The following is a 22,445-nucleotide window of genomic DNA, read 5'->3' as shown; positions in this document are numbered from 1 at the left end:
GAAAGACTGACAAAAACCACGGAAGATAACGAGTTAGGACAGCCTGTCGTTGGACCGGTTCTGGAACCCAACACGTCGACCTCCGGGACAGAAAAGCTTGTCCACAATGTCCTCTGTTTGTAAAGTTTTAACCATATAATGCTCTGATTTACAGTCCGAATGTTCGTCCGATAAATTTGAATCAAATTTATTGTTATTGCGGGTCATAGGTCACACAAACAAATGCTGTACTGCAGGGCACGTCGGACACCAACGTTCGACTTTGTACCTGAATAGAAGAAAAGTTTATGAATGTTCGTTGAGGTACTTGAACACCAGAATGACAAATCCAATCTAACTTAACATTTAATCGAATTTCCATTTCTACGGCTAGGATTTTGAAAAACGTGTTCACGAAACTGAAGTTTAAACAAAACGCTATAGACGACTTATTAACCCGAAGGTTCATCATCGAATTAACCAAAGCCCTCCACTAGACCCTGTCCTGGGCCAACAAAATCCAGTCTCCTTCAACTCCTGTCTCCCATAGATCCCGCCTGAGATTATCCTCCCATCTACGTCTAGGTCTCCCCAGGGGTCTCTTCCCTTCAGGCTTCCCAAATAGTGGACCTAACCAACCAGATGGCTTAGGGAACCCGAAGGTTCATCACCGAATTAACTAAAGCGCTCCACCGGACCCTGTCCTGGGCCAACAAAATCCAGTCTCCTTCAACTCCTATCTCCCATAGATCCCGCCTGAGATTATCCTCCCATCTAAGTCTAGGTCTCCCCAGGGGTCTCTTCCCTTCAGGCTTCCCAAATAGTGGACCTAACCAACCAGATGGCTTAGGGAACCCGAAGGTTCATCACCGAATTAACTAAAGCGCTCCACCGGACCCTGTCCTGGGCCAACAAAATCCAGTCTCCTTCAACTCCTATCTCCCATAGATCCCGCCTGAGATTATCCTCCCATCTACGTCTAGGTCTCCCCAGGGGTCTCTTCCCTTCAGGTTTCCCAAATAGTGGACCTAACCAACCAGATGGCTTAGGGAATCCGAGGGTTCATCACCGAATTAACCAAAGCCCTCCACCGGACCCTGTCCTGGGCCAACAAAATCCAGTCTCCTTCAACTCCTGTCTCCCATAGATCCCGCCTGAGATTATCCTCCCATCTACGTCTAGGTCTCCCCAGGGGTCTCTTCCCTTCAGGCTTCCCAAATAGTGGACCTAACCAACCAGATGGCTTAGGGAACCCGAAGGTTCATCACCGAATTAACTAAAGCGCTCCACCGGACCCTGTCCTGGGCCAACAAAATCCAGTCTCCTTCAACTCCTATCTCCCATAGATCCCGCCTGAGATTATCCTCCCATCTACGTCTAGGTCTCCCCAGGGGTCTCTTCCCTTCAGGTTTCCCAAATAGTGGACCTAACCAACCAGATGGCTTAGGGAATCCGAGGGTTCATCACCGAATTAACCAAAGCCCTCCACCGGACCCTGTCCTGGGCCAACAAAATCCAGTCTCCTTCAACTCCTGTCTCCCATAGATCCCGCCTGAGATTATCCTCCCATCTACGTCTAGGTCTCCCCAGGGGTCTCTTCCCTTCAGGCTTCCCAAATAGTGGACCTAACCAACCAGATGGCTTAGGGAACCCGAAGGTTCATCACCGAATTAACTAAAGCGCTCCACCGGACCCTGTCCTGGGCCAACAAAATCCAGTCTCCTTCAACTCCTATCTCCCATAGATCCCGCCTGAGATTATCCTCCCATCTACGTCTAGGTCTCCCCAGGGGTCTCTTCCCTTCAGGTTTCCCAAATAGTGGACCTAACCAACCAGATGGCTTAGGGAATCCGAGGGTTCATCACCGAATTAACCAAAGCCCTCCACCGGACCCTGTCCTGGGCCAACAAAATCCAGTCTCCTTCAACTCCTATCTCCCATAGATCCCGCCTGAGATTATCCCCCCATCTACGTCTAGGTCTCCCCAGAGGTCTCTTCCCCTCAGGCTTCCCAAATAGTGGACCCAACCAACCAGATGGCTTAGGGAATCCGAGGGTTCATCACCGAATTAACCAAAGCCCTCCACCGGACCCTGTCCTGGGCCAACAAAATCCAGTCTCCTTCAACTCCTATCTCCCATAGATCCCGCCTGAGATTATCCTCCCATCTACGTCTAGGTCTCCCCAGAGGTCTCTTCACTTCAGGTTTCCCAACCAATATCCGGTGCACACCTCTTGTCTCATCCATGCGCGCTATATGCCCAGCCCATCTCATTCTTCTCGACTTAATCACCCTGACAATACTGGGGGAGGAGTCCAAATTTCTATGAACGAAATCATAGCCAATTCTAGTCTTTCCATTATCTGTTGCAGTTTTCAGTTCCACTTGTCTGTCCTTATTTCAAAGTAGCCCGTGTCGTCGTAAATGCCCTGAAATGTTTTGATTTACCGAGTGATTTTTAATGTGTGTTTTTATATTGGATGTCGCAATTAATAACATTCATCATTTTTGAAGCCATTTGAATCTCTTCTAGGGGTACTCCCCCCGCTTCCGTAACTTCCTGTCTCCGAGTGGCGGTGACTTGGGAAATGAAAGGAAAATGAAATCGACTCTCGTTACACGGTCTCTCGCTGTTTGAGGTTTTATCAAACGGTATCAAACGGTGGCATCAAATTAACGTTTTACAGGAACGCAACCCCCGTGTATAAAGAGAACCGCGTGTAATTAATATGTCGTGGCCTTTGTCATCAAGGCGAATAGATCAGAGTTTGCTAAGTCTTCAGAACCGGTCGCGCGGTTAACTTATTCCATTATCTGCGCAGTTATTGATAACAGGCGGCATACAGCTCTGTGTCGTACGAAAAGGTGAAGCAGTTTTGTTATCATAAGTATTGTGTCTTTTCTATGCTTTATCAGCAGTCCGTATTGATTAACTGATTACTCGTCTGTCTGAAACACCAGCGATCACAGAATAGACGATACGATTGCACTACGCATGCGTAAACATTGTTCTAGCAACTGATCCTTCTTTAAGAAATAAACCGCTTATGTGTGCTTTGGATTTTATCTTTGTCGAGAGTTATCTATCAGTAGAATTTTATTTAGTGTTCTGTGACGACAGGTCCATATGAACAGGATCCTTCCATCCTTTTCTCGGACTGGGACCTGTTCATACACGTTCTTGACAGAGTATCCAGAAGTGGTTTGCCATTGCCTTCTTCTGTGTGTGAATGGAGTAATTGTTGGGATGCCACGGAGAAACCGGGGAAGCCCCCGGAGGAAAACTCCGTGTTGCCTAGACCACGGCCTTGCCCAACACAAGTTATAAATTCGGGCACCGCCGGGAATCGAACCCGAGACCCCAGGATTACAAGGCCAGCGTTCTAACCGCTAGACCACCTCATCTTATTATTATGTAGTGTTCTGTCTGACGACAGGTCCATATGAACAGGATCCTTCCATCCTTTTCTCTTCTCGGACTGGGACCTGTTCATATACGTTCTTGGCAGATGATCCAGAAGTGGTTTGCCATTGCCTTCTTCTGTGTGTGAATGGAGTAATTGTTGGGATGCCACGGAGGAAAACTCCGTGTTGCCTAGACCACGGCCTTGCCCAACACAAGTTATAAATTCTGTGTGGGAGAGTAAAACCCCTCAAGTTGGACACCCCTATATCTTGGACACCCCTTTTGTTGTAAGTTGGACATCCCTTTTGTTGTAAGTTGGACAGGTTCATGCACTTAACGTCGATGCTTTTCAGGAAAACTATTTCAGTCACATATTTTGTTATTTTGGAATTCTGACTGATGAATGCCTCCTCTCTGGAGGATTATCTTATGGACACTGAACCCATCTTTGGAATGAATTGCAAGTGTTTAACTATTCTTTTGCTGAGCCCTTAACTGGACTACAGGATTGCAGAAGACACAGTTTTAACTCTGTCAGTTCTTTGCTTGCATTTGAGTTCAGACTGTGTTAACGGGAGTGGAAATTTTCTTTTTGCGATAGGGAAGCCAAAATTGGTGGAACAAACTTTAGAAAATGTTATTGAGGCTGGGGTGTAATGTGGAATGCATGGGAGTGGACTTCAAAAGATTATTATTAATACTATTGTCATTAATTCTTAATTAAATTAAGCCTAGAGTAGTTGTAAATACATTATATTGTCATTAGACCACAATCTGATTTTTCTTTTCCTTCTATCTTGGACACCTTTGTAAGTTGGACACATTTTCGTGGATCCCCAAGTGTCCAACTTAGAGAGGTTTTACTGTACATTGTATTGTATGATTGGAAAGACAGGGAAGGAAATGGAACATCGAGGTAAAATTTACAAAGGCCACTGGTATGACGAGAATCGTCATGAAGAAATGCCAATACAGCTCGACGAAGCATTCTGGTGATTTGTTTATTATACAGTAATTGGACCTATTAGTAGGGGAGGTTCAAATGTTAGGCCCTCATTATATCAGTGCATTGAGCGTAAAGAAATTTCGAACAGTCATTTGTTTTATTTTAAGACCTCTTACCCAGGTGATGAGACGGCGTCAGTATAGCGACTTACTGCGGACTGGACGACCGGGGTTCGATCCCCGACGGGGGCAAAGGATTCTTTTTCCCCTAGCCTCTGTGTCCGGACCGGTTCTAGAGCTCACCCAGCCTCCTATCCAATGAGTACCGAGTCCTTTCCCGGGGCTGACACTTACCCCATCTAGTGCCGAAGTTAAGAATGAGTAGGAGCTATACAACTCTCCCCCCAAGCGCCTACGTGGCGTGCAGTGGGACAGGTTTACTTTTTACATACCCAGGTACTTGTGTTCTTAATCGAGAGCCTCCGTTGTCAGAAGGATGTATCCTTAACGGGTCCAACCTGACGCAATTGAATTCGTTATTCAAGTGTCATTCGAGGACCGTTCGTTGAAATTGACAATTTATATAAATGAAACCTACTATTGCAAAAAAGGTTGGCGTCTTACACAGTAATTTCCTTTTGACAAAATCAGTTCTTAGATGTTTGACAGAGGCCACGGTGGTCTAGCGGTTAGAAGGCTGGAATTGTAATCCTGGGGTCTTGGGTTCGATTCCCGGCGGTGCCCGAATTTATAACTTGTGTTGGGCAAGGCCGTGGTCTAGGCAACACGGCGTTTTCCTCCGTGGCATCCCAACAATTACTCCATTCACACACAGAAGAAGGCAATGGCAAACCACTTCTGGATCATCTGCCAAGAACGTATATGAACAGGTCCCAGTCCGAGAAAAGGATGGAAGGATCCTGTTCATATGGACCTGTCGTCACACAGAACACTAAATAATAATAAGATGAGGTGGTCTAGCGGTCAGAACGCTGGCCTTGTAATCCTGGGGTCTCGGGTTCGATTCCCGGCGGTGCCCGAATTTATAACTTGTGTTGGGCAAGGCCGTGGTCTAGGCAACACGGAGTTTTCCTCCGTGGCATCCCAACAATTACTCCATTCACACACAGAAGAAGGCAATGGCAAACCACTTCTGGATCATCTGCCAAGAACGTATATGAACAGGTCCCAGTCCGAGAAAAGGATGGAAGGATCCTGTTTATATGGACCTGTCTCTCTGAGGAAACAGCGTTTGTGGACGTTTCAGGACGATGGCACCCCTATACTTCCGACGTTGCGTTTCAAAATGGAGAATATCCGAAACGTCGACACGCTGTCCGCCCAGAAGGAGAATCTAAATTATCATTGAACTGTCGTGAAATTCTGAAATAAACAATGATAAACAGAGGAAGGAAATCATAACGACGTGTAGAATCAGTTGACTCCATTGGGTGTAATCTTAACACGGTTAGGATGCAGACTACTGAGGTGGGAACAACGTAATTCAAAATGTGTGTGATGTTCTTAAACTCTGAGCCTCGTGAAAGTTATTTTTGTTATAAATTAAAAGGAACAACATGGCTAGGACGGTTTCAAATTGTAAGTGTTTGAATAATGATAATTGGAGACATAGCGAAACTTTCTGCTTATATTTGAACATTAAAGGGGCATCTGTCTTAATTAATTCCAGTCTCGCTTAATTAATCCTATCTGAATGAAATTACTTTAAAAATATTTATCTAAAATATATCAAATCATTCATACAAACAAAACTGTTTACAATTTCAGAAAACACATAGTGCCAAAGGCGTTTCGACCTCGAGAGGTCATCATCAGTGGCAAAAACATTAATTCATTAGACTGTCTATTAATCATAATTAATTATTGTATTTTCCTACCGATGATGTCCTCTTGAGGTCGAAACGCCTTTGACACTAAGAGGTTTTTTTTTCAAAGTGAAAACAGTTTTGTTTGTATGGATTTTATATAATTTTATATAAATGTTTATTTAATCTATGTAATTAATTCTGCTTTTCCACGTTTTATATTTTTATTTAAGTTGTCTAATTTCATGATCTGCTGGAACTGCGTACTATTTCATTCTTATTTGTCACGTGTTTGCTGCTGTATCTTCAGAAAAGGTTAGGTTAGGTTAACTAGTGGTGTAACACATCGAGTTTCTTAATACGCATGCAGTAATTGGAATGGTGTGACGATGTTCCTAGTACAGAATCCGTCCAACCAGGACTAGAGCGCCGATAGTGGGGTTCAGGGACTCTGCCCGTCATCAGAGATCATATGGAATCCTCCGAAGACCTAGTACCGCCATCAAATCTTCCCTCAATGATCACAAAGGATGTCATCGTGTTTCACGACGCACTTGAAGTCGCCCCAAACAACCGACAACTTTTTTTCCAGTGGCGTATGAAAGTATGAGATATGTGGAAAATATAATGTAGCGATTTTGTGGTAAGTTACGCAAGGATCAAAGTCTTAAAAGAAGTAACAGACGTGGTTTGATAGGAAAATATTTCTCAATCCTTGACCTCCAACATTCTTGAGATTGAAACCGAAATGGCAGTCGACACAAGTTTGTCCAAACTGGTCTTTGTCCTTTCACAACATTTTCTCTTAACACATCCCAGACCCTAAAATGTCATTAAAGAGAACTGTTTGCAACCTTATCTTTGCTACTATCAGCTTCTGTTTGTACCTGCTGGTCGAGACAATTAGAACTGGTATTTCCTAGAGACAAATTGTTTTTGTGGGATAGAAACCTTCATTAGTCATACACTTTAAATGTCCACATTTCTTAAACTGCATTTCAACTGCTGACTAGATCAGTGGTATTTAACCTGGGGTATGGGAAGGCATTTTAAGGGGTACGTGAGATTTAAAAAAAATGATAGGCATTGAATAATCAGGGCCAGATTTAATACATTATTTTGAATGTAATTTATTTAATTTATTTTAGATGTAGATTATATACTAAATATAACTTGAATTATACACCAAAAACTTTGGGGGTACAAAGTTGAAGAGAAATTATATCTGGGGGTACGCGAAGACATCTTAGGGGGTACGTGAAATTTAAAAAAAATATATATTATTTTATGATTAACACTGAATAATCAGTAATGTAATTTATTTAAATTATTTTAGATGTAGATTATATACTACGTATAACTTGAATTATAAACCAACGACTTTGGGGGTACAAATTTGAATAGAAATTATATCTGGGGGTACGCGAACAAATAAGCTTGAATACCACTGGACTAAATCTTATACCTTGTCTTTAAGAAATCAATGCACAGTTTTTCTCATTCAATGGGACCATTTAAAGCTGCAAGGTTCTATAAAACATTTATGGTTTTTATGGCAGTGAAAATGTGTACACTGCTGTCTTCCGAGTTTCACAACTGAGAACACCAACATTTAAATTTGTAGAAATGGCGTGGAATGTTTGGGAGAAATGAGAAACGCGTACAAATTTTTATTCTAAAAATTTTCAATTTGAGAGACCACGTGCGTATGTTGAAGAACAATGTTAAAATGTATATCAAAGATATTATTTAAAAGATTTAAAGATTACCGTCCTCTTGTGTAGTCTGGTAGATGAATATTCGCCCTGATGAAGGAGGCAGCATGGGCCTCTGAAACGTTGGTGGACATTTACCAGACTAAACGACGCAATAACCCAGAAGACAGGCATCTTCAGACTCACCGCTGTGTAAAATGTGAAATCTTACATTATTTTATAGATTTGCATCGAAGATGTTCAGTAGTTTGGGTACGATGTGAGTGGACCTGATGATGACCATTTATCTTTCGAAACGTTGTTCAACATTAGCGAACACTCGTGAAATGTGGAATGTGTGTGGAAAAGTGATAATAATGATGAAATCAAAATTACCTCATTTTTTTTTTTTTTTTTTTTTTTTTACTGAAATGTTGAAATTGTGAAGTTTCTCATTGTGTAATTTTCTATTTCCTTGTATTGTTTCCTGTTTGGCCCGAATATTATCTCTGACTGTTTTCGCTTTGTTCTGTCGTGGGATGACATCGTTTCACAACCAGCATCTCTCTTACACGTGCGTGAGACTTGTTTTACGTCGTATGGACAGTGATTCATTGAAGCCAGTGATGACGAAACGTTTTTCCTCAGGTCTTACCCATCCGTTTGTCTCTTTGACGTAGGACCCAATACGACTAAAGTATTCAGTGTCTCTCGTCTTGTTTTGGACTTCACGCGCTGAAAATTTTCGTCACGAATTGCGAATCAGTAAGGAAATGGTCGTGTTGCCTAGACCACGGCCTTGCCCAACACAAGTTATAAATTCGGGCACCGCCGGGAATCGAACCCGAGACCCCAGGATTACAAGGCCAGCGTTCTAACCGCTAGACCACCTCATCTTATTATTATTTAGTGTTCTGTCTGACGACAGGTCCATATGAACAGGATCCTTCCATCCTTTTCTCGGACTGGGACCTGTTCATATACGTTCTTGGCAGATGATCCAGAAGTGGTTTGCCATTGCCTTCTTCTGTGTGTGAATGGAGTAATTGTTGGGATGCCACGGAGGAAAACTCCGTGTTGCCTAGACCACGGCCTTGCCCAACACAAGTTATAAATTCGGGCACCGCCGGGAATCTAACCCGAGACCCCAGGATTACAAGGCCAGCGTTCTAACCGCTAGATCACCGTGGATATAATGCCCACTTACTGAGAAAAAATGAGAATGCGAAATTTTGCGTTATTTTCCTCAGAGGTCGCGTCTGGAATGCGGGTAGCCGAGAGGTTTTTGCCTCAGAGGTTGGCTGTATGTACCGATCTAGGGATGCTGAAGGCATCAATAGATCCAAGATGAAATACGTACAGTGTCTCAAAAGTAAAATAAATCTACTAGGCCCCGTAAAGTGACCTTCTCTCCGTGTCCTGCCCTCAAGCATCCCTCACAGGGTTAAGGACCCTCGTCTAAATGGGGTCCCTGTAAGTGACAACATGGCTGTCGGTGAAGTTCTTACTGAATGCACTTTGTACTGTAGTTCAGCTGTCAGCTACAATCAACTGCTACTTTCGTATTTAAATAACCTTAGGTCTGTGGTGACCCTTCCACAGTCTTAAGATTTGAGCATTACGATTCCTGTACCTTGTACCTGACAGGAATGTCTTTATGGCGAAAACGCTCCATTAGCATTGTGGGTGACTTGTTTGTAGATTTCAAGCTTACACAATTCTACTCAGTGTTTGTTAGAAATATTTTAAATGAATTCAGAAAATTCCGGGGATTTACTGTTCAATCCATCTCTGTCCTGGTCAGCTGTGATCTGGGTTTTAGCCCCGTGTAGTCTGGTAGAATTTTATTAACGATAACTCATCTCCCTGAAGATGGAATCAGAAAGTACCTCTGAAACGTCGGTAATTATGATCATAGCCGTCTTTGAAAATCTGCTTAAATCCTTCTTGCTTCAATATCCTCGTATCTTCAATTTCGAGATATTTCAACCAAATTCCTTCAATGAAACGTCTATTGAATATATTTATATTTCCGTCCGTGTGCCTGGTTCAACGTTTATATAGCCCTCAACCGATCTTCGAGATGTCATTTGTACAAACTGTCCGTCTTTCATTCTCGTTTACTATCCACATTAACGTATTTTAATAGCGGAATGTTAGAATTTTGGTTGTGTTTTCCAGTTTTACCTCTTAAATATCTCTTTCTACAGCTCGACATATTTTTGAACTCGTAAATATTTTAATATGCATCGTTTTTCTTAGTCGCGAGTTATACAGATGATACATAGGCGAATATACATAATAAATGGTATATTGAATATTCCATTACAATACATGTTATGTTCAATGTGTTGTCCTTGATTAGTAATGCGTAGTTCAATGCTCTTTGAAAAATTACAATGTACGCGATTCATAATGCATCATTTCAATCAATCAACATAATATTATCTGTTTATATCAACTCGATATTAAAATAAAGCAGGGAAAATGTTGTCTGACGAAATGGATTTGAATCTTGGGTTAATGAATGGAAACGATTAAGTAATTGTACCAAGAGAATTAGAAATATATTCAAGAGAAGGTTAGATGTCGGCGTGTAATGGCGGTGTTTATAACATCTGAAGAATGGATTGCACGAGGGATTTCCTGCTCGGTTTAGGACAGGAGAGTAGCCGAAAAAACCCTCCTTGTGGATTGCAGATGGTACCTAACCTTTCTCGACAACAGATACCAGGCGGTGCACAGGCGACACGACTCATTACAGGTTAGGTTAAGTTGGGTTCAGTTCAAAACAAGACGCAACTCGTATGGAGAAAACTGCATAATGACGAGTTTAAAAATCTGTACTCCTCCCCCAGTATTATCAGGGTGATTAAGTTGAGAAGAATGAGATTGGCGGGGCATGTAGCGTGCATGGATGGGACAAGAGGTGTGCACCGGGTACTGTTGGGAAGCCTGAGAGGAAGAGACCTCTGGGGAGACCTAGATGTAGATGGGAGGATAATCTCAGGCGGGATCTATGGGAGACAGGAGTTGAAGGAGACTGGATTTTGTTGGCCGAGGACAGGGTCCGGTGGAGGGCTTTGGTTAATTCGGTGATGAACCTTCGGGTTCCGTAAGCCATCTGGTTGGTTGGGTCCACTATTTGGGAAGCCTGAGGGGAAGAGACCTCTGGGGAGACCTAGACGTAGATGGGAGGATAATCTCAGGCGGGATCTATGGGAGATAGGAGTTGAAGGAGACTGGATTTAGTTGGCCCAGGACAGGGTCCGGTGGAGGGCTTTGGTTGGTTCGGTGATGAACCTTCGGGTTCCGTAAGCCATCTGGTTGGTTGGGTCCACTATTTGGGAAGCCTGAGAGGAAGAGACCTCTGGGGAGACCTAGATGTAGATGGGAGGATAATCTCAGGCGAGATCTATGGGAGACAGGAGTTGAAGGAGACTGGATTTTGTTGGCCGAGGACAGGGTCCGGTGGAGGGCTTTGGTTAATTCGGTGATGAACCTTCGGGTTCCGTAAGCCATCTGGTTGGTTGGGTCCACTATTTGGGAAGCCTGAGGGGAAGAGACCTCTGGGGAGACCTAGACGTAGATGGGAGGATAATCTCAGGCGGGATCTATGGGAGATAGGAGTTGAAGGAGACTGGATTTAGTTGGCCCAGGACAGGGTCCGGTGGAGGGCTTTGGTTGGTTCGGTGATGAACCTTCGGGTTCCGTAAGCCATCTGGTTGGTTGGGTCCACTATTTGGGAAGCCTGAGAGGAAGAGACCTCTGGGGAGACCTAGATGTAGATGGGAGGATAATCTCAGGCGAGATCTATGGGAGACAGGAGTTGAAGGAGACTGGATTTTGTTGGCCGAGGACAGGGTCCGGTGGAGGGCTTTGGTTAATTCGGTGATGAACCTTCGGGTTCCGTAAGCCATCTGGTTGGTTGGGTCCACTATTTGGGAAGCCTGAGGGGAAGAGACCTCTGGGGAGACCTAGACGTAGATGGGAGGATAATCTCAGGCGAGATCTATGGGAGAAAACAATTCTAACATGAAAATTCTTGTATATTTTCTTTCGCACGTTACCATGTTCTGGCCCAGATACGTCTAATATTTGCTATCACCAGCTATTTAAGTGCAGTTTCAAGTTAAATGTCACTGGTCTTTATCATAGCATGGTATGATCATGGCTAACCCTTTAATAAAGATCTTATGCCGCCGGGGTCAGACGGCCGGAGCTTGAAATTGACTACTCGCCTCCGTATATTGCTAAAGCTGAGAATTCATGGAACATTATCTCCACTCGAACGTTCTTGAATACACTGGAACTTAACAGAAAGGTCCACTGAGGCTCTTCGCGCCGAAGTAACTGGACGGGGGGATCCCCAGTGCGCGAGATATCAAGTGGGGAATCCCCGGCTCTGTCGTTGTCGGCTAACGATGAATGTTCTAAACTCAGATTGTGGCGATTGCTAGAGAATTGTCTTATCATGTGCAAATTGTCTAAGTTGTTCTTATATACGTAGAGAGCAGAGTGAGGACTGTCTTCAGCGAGATGTATGATTCGAACGAATCTGTTAAATTTCCTTGGTACCTTACCCATTTTCGCTAGGATCATGGACAGAAATCAATATCCCTCGATTAACAGTGCTTTACCTTATCTTATCTTGACTGAGATAAATGGGCGAAGAACATATTTATTTAAGCGTCTACCGAACAAAGCTGATGGTACACGGCGATACAATTCTTTGGCCATTCAATTCGAAATCCTTTTGCCTTATTTTTTACTTATCAGTTTCAACATCTTTCCCCTTCGTTATCTAATTCCATGGATCAAAGTCCTTCGTGGTTAACTGACAAGAAATTCCTCGCCATTTATTACGAAATCGAAAGTAGTAGAATTGTGTACTCGCTGTCTCAGTATTGTTGATATCCCTTTTAATATTATCCTCGAAGCCACTGTACTAGATGCAGGTGACTGGGGGCCTTGTGTCGTGTGAAATAACCCCGACGATACGATCTCTGCCCGGAATCGAACCCAGTTCGTCCAAATTCCAGCCTAGGCCTTCTTCTCCTTATTTCCTAAAATCCTTTGTTCGTACGTTGTGGTAAAAAGCCAAGTTTCTCGCAGTCCTGAGGTTTGTCTCCTCAGTGGGGTCGAGGGACTAACGCTTTGAACAGCCACAACCAAAGTCCCTTCGTAGAACAGACCAGACGTCGCTTGCCTTGACGCCTGTACATTGCAGATTACAGGAGCAGAGTTTACCCTCGAATGCCTGATTCCGACAACCTAAGAATAATTTGGTAAAGGATAATAATGGTAATTTGATTGCAGATTCAATCAAAATTTTGAATAGGTGGAAACATTTCTTTAGCCAGTTCTTAAATGTTGACGAGACAGATTAAAATACATACAGCTGAACTGTTAGTGCCAAAACCTAGTTTAGATGAAGTTGAACTAGCCATTGGGAAGTTGAAAAGTTATAAATCTCCAGGAATTGATCGGATTCCAGCGAAATTAAGGGTTGCATATGAGGATCCATAAGCTTATTCAGTTAATTTGGGATAAACAAGAGATGCCACAACAGTGGAAGGAATCCATAATTATTCCTATTCATAAGAAGGGGGAGAAATTTCTCTGCTATCAACCTCATACAAAATTCTATCAAACATTAATTTGGCAAGATTAACTCCCATATGTGAATGAAATTATTGGGGATCATTAGTGTGGGTTCAGACGTAACAGATCATCGATTGATCAGATATTTTGAATTCGTCAGATACTAGAGAAAAAATGGGAGTTCAGTATATAAATTATTTATACATTTCAAAAAATCCTAAGACTCTCTTACGAGAGAAGTTTTATATAATATTCTTATTGAATTTGGTATACCAAAGAAGCTAGTGGGTCTAATAAAAATGTGCTTAAATGAAACCTGTAGCAAAATTCGAGAAGGTAAATATGTATCTGAGACATTGTTCATCAAGAACGGTCTAAAACAAGGAGATGCTTTGTCTCCCTTGCTCTTTAACTTTGCGCTAGAATATGCCACCAAGAAAGTCCAAGATAGGCAGGAGGGTTTGCGATGATGTTAATTTATTGGGGGACGATATGAATACAATAAAGAGGAACGCAGAAGTTTTACTAGAGGCTGGTAGACAAGTGGGGCTGGAAGTAAATTCAGAAAAAACTGAGTACATGTTAGTATCTCGTCGTCAGAAGACAGGCGGGCAAAATTATCTTAGGGTGGCTAATAAATCCTTTGAAAGGGTTACAAAGTTCAAATATTTGGGAACAACAACAAATCAAAATGACGCTCATGAGGAAGTTAGGAGGAGATTAAATTCTGGAAATGCTCGCTACTTCTCAGTTCAAAATATTTTGTCTTCCCGTCTGATTTCTAAGAACCTGAAGATTAAAGTATACAAAACAATAATCTTGCCTGTTGTTTTGTATGGGTGCGAAACATGGTCTCTCACTCAGAGGGAGGAACATAGATTGCAGGTGTTTGAGAATCGGGTGTTGAGGAGGATATTTGGGCCTAGGAGTTCCGTAAGTCGTCTAGTTACTTAGTTAACCTCATTCTGAAGGTTGGCACCTCTCCCCACGCCTTCCAAATTGTATTTTGTATAAAATTCCTGGCTTGTGTCACGAATATGGACTTTAAGGAATGGGGTGGATAATATTAAATTTATGTACAGGATGAAACATAAGTGAAATTTAATTAAGAATCAACTTTATGGGTTTTGTAAGAAACGGGAGTTTGTTGACCGGCTAAGCGACCATCAGTTTTAGGTCAGTATTTTGTGATTAATTTATTATGTGTTAATAACTGACAAAATACACGGGAACAACACTCCAAAATTAATCTTAATATTTTTAGATTTGACTGAAATAAAAATATTCTGATCTGTGTGATAATTATGATAATATGCATTTAACAGTGTTTTGATCAAATTCCTTATTTTAATTAATACTTTGATGATTTTTACGTGTAATTATTTCATTTCCATCTTGATATTTGCTTTAAAAGGCCGGATTATTTTAATATTACATAGATATTGTGTAATAATACGTTTCTTAGAATATATCGTTATATTTTGAGGACATGACTGTATTTCCGATAAATAAATATTCCTTACGGAAATCTTCCAACATGGCTGGTTGCGTGAGGTTTAACAGTTGTTTACCACAACAGACTTCGGTCTGGTTAGTTTGGGGCCACCACATTCAGACATGAATTTTCTTTTGTGCTTCGTCTTGTGGTTTAGAGGGTCTGCTGTAAAAATAATTCAATAACAGGATTTAGGGTCCTTCGCCATATTTCGTACACGTACGCCAAATTAAATACAAATTCTTATTTCCGATATCTGTAAGTACGTTCGGGGCCACTTTGAGTCACACTTAAGTGTTGTGTTGTGCGGGAGAGAAAACTGAAGACTGTCTTGAGAATCGAGGTCGAAGCAACGGATGCCCGCTGCCTATATATTCATTAGTTTAAATTTAGTTTATATTAAATTTTGTCCGTCTAATCACAATAATTCTTATTAAATATTAAAATATTTTAAATGTTAATTATTGTAATATTTTAATATTTAATATAACATTTAAAATATTTAAAATATTAAATGATGTTTTATAAAGAACATCATTTAATATTTTAAATATGTTAAATGTTAATTATTGTAATATTTTAAATGTTAATTATTGTAATATTTTAAATGTTAATTATTGTAATATTTTAATATTTAATATAACATTTGAAATATTTAAAATATTAAATGATGTTTTATAAAGAACATCATTTAATATTTTAAATGTTTTAAATGCTAATTATTGTAATATTTTAATATTTAATATAACATTTAAAATATTTAAAATATTAAATGATGTTCTTTATAAAACATCATTTAATATTTTAAATATTAAAATATTACAATAATTAACATTTAAAATATTTAAAATATTAAATGATGTTTTATAAAGAACATCATTTAATATTTTAAATATTTTAAATGTTAATTATTGTAATATTTTAATATTTAATATAACATTTAAAATATTTAAAATATTAAATGATGTTTTATAAAGAACATCATTTAATATTTTAAATGTTTTAAATGTTAATTATTGTAATATTTTAATATTTAATATAACATTTAAAATATTAAATGATGTTCTTTATAAAACATCATTTAATATTTTAAATATTAAAATATTACAATAATTAACATTTAAAATATTTAAAATATTAAATGATGTTTTATAAAGAACATCATTTAATATTTTAAATATTTTAAATGTTAATTATTGTAATATTTTAATATTTAATATAACATTTTAAATGTTAATTATTGTAATATTTTAATATTTAATAAAAATTATTGTGATTAGACGGAGAAAATTTAATATATACTTATTATATCACAATATGACGCAACTTTACCATCTTAAATTTAGTTGTTAATTTATCTATCCTGATTCATCATCTGGTGTTAATTCTTGTCTTATCGTAAAATAAAATGTTTTTGTTTATTGAATCTTAAAACGTTAAGCAGAATCTGAGAGTTTAGATCAAATTATGACTTAGAAATTAAATATAATTACTCAAGACCTCTATCATCAGAATTTTGTGGTGGGGAAAGTAACTTAAATCAGGTCATGACCGCATAATTCCTTTAACCCAATGTGTTTTTCCGACATGCGTATGTTTTCATAACATTGCGTCAGAATTTATGTTTAAAAAAAATATATATGCTATCAGAAACCACGTTTTTGCTGACGTTAATATTTGGAAGCGTGCCTAATATTGGAGAAAGACTTCAAATCAAGGATTGGGACGCGTCAGATCGAGAAAGGACTCCTTACCATGGCAACACAACACGTAAGGACCTAGACAAACATGCATGCCCTTAGCGGGATTCGAACCGAATATCCCAGTAGCCAAATGACCGAAGCCCACGTGGTCCTTCCGACATCTTCTGCTCATTAATTAGTGGTTATGTTTTGGAGAAAAGTTTTGAATAATACATTAATACGCCCATACTTGTATATCAGTAGCTTTTTAAAGAAATTCCCTTGAAATTTCTATAAATGGCCCTCATTTCGGTTTTATAACTCAGGACCCCCGGATCAACAAGATATTAAATAGATTAAAACGACTTTGTATGGTAGAAATTACGCCACGGTGGTCTAGCGGCTAGAACGCTGGCCTTGTAATCCTGGGGTCTCGGGTTCGATTCCCGGCGGTGCCCGAATTTATAACTTGTGTTGGGCAAGGCCGTGGTCTAGGCAACACGGAGTTTTCCTCCGTGGCATCCCAACAATTACTCCATTCACACACAGAAGAAGGCAATGGCAAACCACTTCTGGATCATCTGCCAAGAACGTATATGAACAGGTCCCAGTCCGAGAAAAGGATGGAAGGATCCTGTTCATATGGACCTGTCGTCAGACAGAACACTAAATAAAAATAATGGTAGAAATTACCGACGTTTCATAAAGTATATACTGCCTCCATGATCAGGGCGGTTGCTGATAGAAATGATACTTCCGAAACGTCGGTCAGTTTCCCCCAGACGTGTCGTTCAACATCCTAGAAGACAGTTTATCTTTAAATTCGTCATCGTGAGATCCTGTTATGTCATCAGGTCGTAAGAGATTGATAAAAATCCTGTTCTGCGTGGTTGATGTATGAGGAAGTTTCTTGTTATATTGATAGTCTTTTAACGTTGTTAATCCTTACGCGAGGTGGACAGAAATGGAGACTGTCCCACACTCATTTCAGTACGAAGAACCTTTGATCGTCTCATTGTTGTCTCTTTCGAGTTTTAGCTTAGGAAAACGCGAAACCAACAATATACGGTGGATATTCCAACAACACTGGTAACCCATAATTCATTTGACAATTCTCGAAAGTACTGTGTGGTGTGGTTCATTGTTGTTATTAAAAGATTCAAATATTTCGTTTTTGTCGACTTCGATATGGATGAAAAGATTCGTAAATGTTTTGTTTGTTTCCGTACTGAAAAAGCAGGTTAACTCGCTGGTCGTATTTAAGTCATGCCTCGAGTCTGTGATGGCTGTCAGACATGTTGATAATAAACGGATAAATAGCATGGTAATTCCTAACATAATTTTTTACGTGTAATATAACGCAGGCAAGGTTTTTACAATATCATACGTTTATCTAACCAAAGGATCTAATATTCTTTTCCAGACGACTTGTTCAAAAAAAAAAAAGAATTACGTATTCCACAGGTTTTAGGCACAACGCAGATTTCCGGTAGAACAGGAAGTGGATAAGTATTTAAACTTAAAATCTCTTTACACAGTATCTTTGCTGACTACTCGTATTCTGTGACGTAGTTACTACGAAATCAGTCGCCCTTCTTTCGCCAGTTTGTGCACAAAGCAATTTATCGCTTTATCGCTGCAATGAATATGATTGAATGAAGAGGGGAATAGGATATCATTCTGTATGTCTTCAAATGGAGGGGAAGGAACTACGTCACGGGTACATAACGGTGTACTCCCCACCCCTCCCCTCCCCTCCTCCTTCAACGTAACGTGAAGCGCTCCGAGCAGCTAGCTAGTTAGTTCGTCAGTTGCTTCTGAGGCGTGTACTGTAGCTGTTGTAGTGAGAGGAAGTGGATTGTTCTGTTAGCGTAAGTGTTTTTTTGTGTGTGACGAAGTTACTGGATACGTACAATTATCACAGCGGCAAAGTACCTAGGATATACAGACATAAGGTAAAGATCAACATTTAAAGTGTAAGAATATTTATTAGAATGTCTTTTGTTTCGTCGTTGAACAACTGTAGTGTTTTGTTTATAACGAAGTTTTAGTATCTTTTTAAGAAGTGATTCTGTGTCATTACGTAGTTTGTTTTTTGAGGGAATACTACGTTGTTTCTGTGTTGGAAGTTAAGTGCGATTGTTACGCTCAAGGTTTGAAAACGAACGTAAACTTCGTGTGGATTGCTACGACCTCTTTACGTATTTGAACTGTGACTTGATTGAATTCCTACGCCAATGTATGCGCCTTGCTTTCGATCTCTTACAAAGTTATTCTGTAGAACGCACGTAGGTCTGTGGATAATGGAATTATGCAGGCTGGTTGGCAGTTGATGATGATGTATGCTTGGAAATACCAGAGAAGACAAGTGATAAACGAAAGATAAGTTTGAAAAAACCTTAATCCAGGATCGTTGTTTTATGTCGTGGATATTTTTACATATTCTTAGCAATCCAAGAGCGATAAATGAAGCTTATCCTCTGAGCTTTGTTTTAGTTATGGTTTTATGAAAGTGGTTAGTTAACTCTTGCTATGACACACGAATTTATATGTTCTTGTAAGCCGTTAGGACACACTCTCGCCCGAGGTTTGTCGTATTGTAAAGCTGTCTACTTAACATGTTCTTTAGACCCAGTTTCGTACAGTTGACTGTAAGAATGGCCTCACAGTTTTTCCTTAATAACATTTTATGTAATAAGAGTGCAGCTTTAAGGGAAATTAATACGTGAATGTCTGTATTGGTCTTCCGAGCTGTAAATCCGTGTTGAGTGGTAGGTAGAGGAACATACTTAAGCTCTGAAGGTCAGTTTAAGAATCTTCAACAGTGTGAGAAAATCTGATCTAGTCTTGAAGAGGCCAGTCTCGGTAATTGCGAGATTTAGTTTGTGTTTTCTTTTTATTACGAAAATCAGTGTATACGCGATAATTGAAATCGAAATCACGTCGACCTTCGTGTAAAGGAGTGTTCGTCTACTGTTTTGAGATGTTCGATCTCGTCGATTTTATTATAACAGTGGATGTCTGTGGCAACAGAGCGTTGAGGGCAAGGCTTGTATCAGTACCAGCAAACTATGGCTGGCTGCAGATCGCATTACAGTCAGTGGCGGGGGGGGGGGGGGGGGGGGGGGGTAAGTTGTGTTCGACTAATGAAGGCTTGAGGAGAGCCTGATGTGGACCGCGTGGTTTGGATTTTTGAAACAGTGTGTGTACAGTCTAGTCTGGTGACCCGTTTTTACGTCTCTAACTGTTCTAAAGCGAGACGGGTGATGACCGTGTTAAGATGTCCGCCTGTTACTTGTATTTTGTAAAAGATTTTTTTTATCCGACTCACAAGATCTCGTGACGTAAAAAAAGTTGTCAGTGGAACCACGGTTCCGGAGTATTTGACGTAAATACGTCTATACGGAAAGGAAGTTTATATATTGGCTTTATTCTAAATATTTCCTTTATACATGCTTTACAATTGAGTAAAGTTTGATTAAGACTTTGCTTATTTAACTTGAATTAGTTACGCTTAAGATGGGTCTGTGGTAGATGAATGTAATGTAAAGTAATGAAATGTTTTATAGGTAACAACAATGCTGAGTAAACAGATGTTTCTTAGGTAACCATTATTGTCGATTTGTTGATAAACAGATGACGTTTCCTAGGTAACATAACAATGAAGTTACACTTTTTCGTAACACTATTTTGTAACACATTTTCGCCGAATGACACTGACCCTAAAATATAGACGTATTTACGTCAAAAAAAGTTTGATACTCGATATGACGTTACGAGTTCTGGGCTAGAAGCAACTCACTTCGGTAGATCGGGAAGGAAGGATTTTTTTGTTTGCAAATTCGAGTCTCTGTGTCCTTCGGTGAAAGTAATTAGCAGAAATTGAAAAGGACATTAGCTGAAGACACAAGTCTGTTTTAAGGCCTTGTATAATAAGGGACTGAGAAAAACCATGGCAACCCTCGCTCATTACAGCTCACCTGCCGTAATAGGCAAGGCTTTGTCCGGATTAAGGCTTTGACCGGATGTTCTTTTGTTAAATCTTATGTGGTACCGCCTGATTCGACTTCTAATGCTTAAGTGAAGTGTTTCCTTCGCGGTACGGGCTGAATTCGTAAATATTATGAAGACGAGCTTCGGCTTCAAAGGGTTAACCAGCTGATTTTCGTAATGGTGAGGTGTAGTGTTTTCTTCGCGGTACGGACTGAATTCATAAATAATATTTAGACGATCTTCGGCTTCAAAGGGTTAATAATCGTTTAGGAATCTGGAAGGAAACTGTCGTGACTATTTTAAGGTTCCCACGGCTTCAGCGAGATGACAATCTTCGGAGAGTATGTAACATTAGTGACTACGCGGTTCATAATTATAATAGCAAGGTTTTTAAACTGTGGAATTTATAAAATCATCCGAATCTCTGTGAAATTCACTGGCGTCTTTATTAGTGTCGTTTAATACTGTGTTTATTTCTTGTATCCGTCGCTGTTGGGCGAGATCAGATCTATAGATCTAAAATAAGTCGCAACACATGTTACGTTGCAAGGATTTGACAGGAAACCATTCGACTTGTAATTTATCCTCTACGAATTCATTTCTCGACGCACTCAATGCCTGAATTAGGTCTGTTTTACTAAGATACAGTAATCTTTTTCTCCCCACACACCAAAGTGTAAGTGCGCACGGCGGGAGGCAGTGGAGTTCTGACGTCACAACTACGTGACGTACGTGGTGAAGCCCCTCGGAGTGCAAGATACGAGGGGAAACTTTTGCCGTCATCAAAGACACGGGAATAACACGGAATCTTTGCTTTTATCAGCTCTGTGGGCGGGTTTAGCGCAATCTGTCCCCCCCGCCCCTTGACCTTCAGAAAGTGACCTTATCGATGAGAGTTGTCACAGCTCAAGTATCTTGCGTAACTGAATAGTAATATTTTAACTCGTATCTTCTCTCTCCGCGGACTTGGTTAGTTTTTTTGTTATGTGTTTAAGGGGTACAAACGTATTTTGTATTATTGGTTAGTCCAGTGGTATTCAACCTGGGGTACGCGAAGACATCTTAGGGGGTACGTGAAATATTAAAAGAAAATTATTTTATGATAAACACTGAATAATCAGTAATGTAATTTATTTAATTTATTTTAGATGTAGATTATATACTACGTATAACTTGAATTATACACCAACAACTTTGGGGGTACAAAGTTGAAGATAAATTATATCTGGGGGTACGCGAACAAAAAAGGTTGAATACCACTGGGTTAGTGAACACGTATTTTCCTGACCTCCTCAGTATCGTATGACCTTGTTCAAGACATGTTAAGATCAGTTTTAGGCTTAAATTAATCTTATCTAAGGACATAATCTATCTGTTAATCTGTTAATTGAATTATCGGTTCTGTTATCAGTTGATTTTTCGTGTTGTTATCCACAGGATTAAAAAAAATCGCTCGACCCAAGAATATAAATATATAACGAGGATATTCGAGAACAAGGAGGTCTGGGGAATAATCAGATATGTGAGGGGGGGAGATCTGAAAGGAGGCTGGGGTAATCCGAGTATCTTGAGAGCATAATTTGTACTGCTGAACAGGTATTATTGGGGCGATAATGCTCGGATACTTTCGCCATGTTGCGTTTGAATCGGATCCGTTCGCTTTGGGGCCATGTTGGTCTCGTAAAGGCGAATAGTTGTTCTATTTGACGAATTAAGTGATAAGAAATATCTCTGTAAATGCCAAGTGACTGAGGAAGATGTGTTATCTCATACGATACGATGTTTTCGAGAGTGTGAAAGTTCTCCAGAGAGCGCTGTTTG

At 40.1% G+C, this 22,445-nt stretch overlaps 1 protein-coding gene across 7 annotated transcripts in view; it reads left to right on the top strand.

The window, feature by feature from the left end:
* Nucleotides 1-22,445, top strand: part of LOC110829644 (uncharacterized) — a 531,721-nt gene that overhangs the window by 452,422 nt on the left and 56,854 nt on the right. For 2 of the 7 annotated variants that reach the window (XM_087357229.1, XM_087357230.1), the window contains exon 1: nt 18,407-18,586. The exons of the other annotated variants lie outside the window; for them this stretch is intronic. The gene's annotated coding sequence lies outside the window, so the exon portion shown is untranslated. Of the gene's footprint in view, nt 1-18,406; nt 18,587-22,445 lie in introns of those variants that run through there. 7 annotated transcript variants of the gene reach the window in all.

This window comes from Zootermopsis nevadensis, unplaced genomic scaffold (genome assembly GCF_977971745.1).
Source record: "Zootermopsis nevadensis isolate Lab colony 2312 unplaced genomic scaffold, Znev_1.0 Znev_ptg000028l, whole genome shotgun sequence".
Taxonomy (NCBI): domain Eukaryota; kingdom Metazoa; phylum Arthropoda; class Insecta; order Blattodea; family Termopsidae; genus Zootermopsis; species Zootermopsis nevadensis.
This window is presented reverse-complemented; position numbering and strand designations above follow the sequence as displayed.